General features: G+C 36.8%; 1 protein-coding gene across 1 annotated transcript in view; it reads left to right on the forward strand.

Annotated features, from left to right (window-relative positions):
• The window catches only part of LOC109118280 (WAP four-disulfide core domain protein 15A-like), a 32,286-nt gene extending 29,837 nt beyond the window's left edge, over positions 1–2,449 (forward strand). The window contains exon 5 of the mRNA XM_033767071.1: positions 1,334–2,449. The gene's annotated coding sequence lies outside the window, so the exon portion shown is untranslated. The remainder of the gene's footprint in view (positions 1–1,333) is intronic.
• Positions 2,450–4,019: the final 1,570 nt, after the last annotated feature.

Consider the following 4,019-nt stretch of genomic DNA (forward strand, 5'->3'; position numbering starts at 1 on the left):
TTAAAATTACATATATATGTATGTATATATATATATATATAGCCAGGGATTTAGCTCAGTGGTTCCACTGCCTGCCTTGCAGGCACAAGGTCCTGAGTTTGATCCCCAGTAGCAAAAAAAAAAGAATACCAAAGGTCATAAGCACTGGTGAAGATGTAAGGGAAAGGAACCCTTCTAAACTACTGGTGGAAATGTAAATTAGTACACCCACTATGGAAAGGAGAATGGAGTTTTCTCAAAAAGAAACTAAAAATAGACCTAACATTTGATCCAACTGTACCACTCCTTGGTATATACTCAGAGGAATATTGCTACTACAGCAATATCTGCACACCCATGTTTACGGCAGGCAGCACAGTTCACAACAGCTAAGATACAGAACAAACTTAGCTGCCAATCAGCAGAGTGGATAAAGAAAATGTGATATACAGAGCCAGGGATTTAGCTCAGTGGCACCGCACCTACCTTGAAAGCACAAGGTCCTGACTTGGATCCCCAGTACCAAAAAAGAAAAAGAAAAGAAAAGAAAATGTGATATGCACAATTCATTATAAAAAAGAATAAAATTTTGCCATTTGCAGGAAAATGGATAGAATTGGAAATTATCATATTAAGCAAAATAAGCCAAACTCAGAAAAACAAGTATTGCATGTTGTCCCTAAAATTCATAGAGAAATAGATGGTAATATGTAGCAATCTAAAAACAACATGAAAGGAGAAGGAAGACTATTATTAGACAAAAGAAAGATAAGGGGGAGGGGATGTAGGGAGCGTAATAAAGGGGATGGACATGATCCAAATATACACATTGAAACCCAATATTCTTTAAATAGACACCAATTTTAAATAGAACCTAAAAACAAAATAACACGATAAATAATAAATTGATATACTTTCAGAGACTTGATTCTGGACAAGAAGGAGGAAGGCCCAATAAGTCACCTTCCTCAGAAAAAGCACCATTCATTTAGTGGAATCAATATCATGCTTTCACTCTGTATGAAAGGAACATCTGGACAAGATAGGCTCTCCACTCCTCGATGTTACTGATTCGTTATTATAATTATTTTCAGTTGCATTTTTTTCCCAATTTGCAATGAAGAAGCACTTTCTACTTCACAATTGTGAGGAAAGGGATTATGAGGTCCTAATTCCTTATGTTGACCTGCCTGGAGTCCCTGACCTTTAGTCCCTAATTCCTTGGCAGTACATCTCAGTGTTCTTGGAAGGGGAGAACCTAGCAAGATGAAGGCCATTGTGGTCTGGAGATGGAAAACCATGTCCCCAGCATAGTTTGCACATTCTTATATCTCTGATTTTTTTCTCTACTTAGGTGGAAACTTCTTCTTAACCAGGCCTGAGAAGACTGATACTAAGAGCTCAGACTTGGATAATTGGACACCAAATCTTCCCTGCTTCTCCCAGGCCTTCAGGTTATCAAGAATTAAATCCATGCAAAAGTTAAATGCATAGTAACATGAAAACAAAGAAACAAAGCCTTATGTATTAGCCCGTTTCTGTTGCTATAACAAACTGCTTAAGGGTGAATACTTCCCAGAGAAAATGGTTTACTTAGCTTGCAGTTCTAGAGATTCAGGAGCATGCCCAAATTATCTGCTCACCTCACAGAAAATGGCACAGTGGTGAGAGCACATTTGAGTGTGGAGAGTGGTGTATGCAGAATAAAAAGTCTAGGGAAGCACCAGAGTCCCTTATAATAACCCTGTTTTCAGGAGAATTAACTGATTCACAATGTCTGCATTGATAACTTCTAAAGGTATTGTCCCCATAATCTAATTATCTTCCACAAGCCTCCCACCTCCTAAAATCTACTATCTATCAATACTGACACACTGGAAATCAAGCTTCCAACATATAAACCCTTGGAGGACAGACTCAGACAATATTCAAATCATGTCACATTGTATATTTAAAACTACATGAGTATCTACAAGATTTCTGAGTCTCTCATTCTGTCTTTCTTTCCCACCCCTACAATCACATGCCCTCCTGGGTGATTCCATATGATATATAAAATATATGGAGTTACTATTTCACATTAGATTTTAATCATTCTTGCACTTATAATTTTGTGATATATTTCTCTTTTAAAATATGTCCTGACACCCAGATTTTCCATAGGTCAGATTTAAGGGACACTGTAGAGTAAAACTTTTGGGTTAGGATCTTTCAAAAACCAAACATGTTCTCCTAGGGAGAAGGAGCAAGTAATTTTTGCTAGTTTCTCTGGTACTGGTGCCAGTGGTCTTTCCATTTGTAGATCTACAGCTAGATTTGAAATTTTGGATTGGAAATGGAGCAGGACATAACTTAGGTCCAGGATACTTTATGTCCTACAGAATGTAGGTTATAATAAACTAAGAAGAGGAATTTTTTCTTTTTATTTTATGAAAAAATAATTTCATAGGGCCGGGGATTTAGCTCAATGGTTCCGCAACCTGCCTCACAAGCACAAGGACCTGAGTTTGGTCCCCAGTACCAAAAAAAATAAATAAATAAAATCATAATGTTTTAGTTACTTTTCTTATGGCTCAGACAAAATACCTGACACTCAAAGTTAAAGAAGGAAAAGTTTATGTGGCTCACAGTTTGTAGGTTTCAGACCATAATCAGCTGGCTCTAAGGCAGGGTGGCTTGGCAGAGGGGCATCTAAGAGGAGAAATAGTTCATGGCTGGCAGAACACAGCAAGCAGCAAGCAAGTAAGAGAATTTAGAAAGTGTCTTTCTGCCCCTTCCATGTTGTATCCAGACTACTGGGATTAGAGTGGAGCCAAACAAATCAGTGGACTGATTTAGTAATCACACACCCTTAATCCCAGCATCACACACTCTAGGTCCAGCTACCTCTGAGAAAGCCCCATCTATGACCCCATGAGGCCTTGGGGGGACATCTAGACCTAAGCCATAACAAATAACCAGACAATAAAAGAATAACAATAGTTATTACATTGTATATCATCTTCAAAATAGTTACTTGATACAAGACATGAACCAAAAGAAACAAATAATGCAAGCTTTCTTTTTAAAAAACTAAGATAAACTTTTAGTATAAATGAAACAAATTAGCATATATATTGAAGAAAATATTTTTTTGTGTTTTGAGACAGGGTCTCACTATGTAGTTGAGACTGACCTGGAACTCACTATGTAGCCCAGGCTGGTCTCAAACTCACAGCGATCCTCCTGCCTCAGCCTCCTGAGTGCTGGGATTACAGGTGTGTGCCACCATGCCCAGCTTATCTTGAAATATTCTTAAAACAACAGACTATGTATTTTGGAAAATTATTTGAACGTCTCTCTGTTTCTTATTTATCTCTCTACTATTTTGCTCTTTATCTTTGTCTATACATTTTTTCATAAAATAAAAAAGTTCCTCTTTCTAATTTATTATAGCCTACATATATATATAATGGTTTTCATATAAGAGAAACCATGCCATATTTGAGCTTGTGTGTCTTACTTATTTTACTTAACATTATGTTCTCAATGTTCACTTAGCATTATGTAAACTAGTACAACCACTACAGAAATCAGTGTAGAATTTCCTTAAAAACTAAGAGTAGAAATTGCATTTAACTCGGCTATCCCCCGCCTAGGTATATTCCCTAGAGTGTTAAAATATAGGGATACCTGCACAGCATGTTTACAGCAGCAAAATTTATAATAGCGTGATCTTAGAAACAGCATATATGTCCACGAACAGAAGAATGAAGAAAATGTGGTATTTATACACCATGGAGAACTATGCTGCCATAAAGAAAGATAAACTTGGGGCTGGGATTTAGCTCAGTGGTGCCACCTGCTGCCTTGCAAGCGCAAGGTCCCGAGTTTGATCCCCGGTACCAAAATTAAAAAAAAAAAAAAAAGAAAGAAAGAAAGAAAGAAAGAAAGAAAGAAAGAAAGAAAGAAAGAAAGAAAGAAAGAAAGAAAGAAAGAAAGAAAGAAAGAAAGAAAGAAAGAAAGAAAGAAAGAAAGAAAGAAAGAATGAGAGAGAGAGA

This window comes from Fukomys damarensis, unplaced genomic scaffold (genome assembly GCF_012274545.1).
Source record: "Fukomys damarensis isolate Sample0158 unplaced genomic scaffold, DMR_v1.0_HiC HiC_scaffold_22, whole genome shotgun sequence".
NCBI lineage: Eukaryota > Metazoa > Chordata > Mammalia > Rodentia > Bathyergidae > Fukomys > Fukomys damarensis.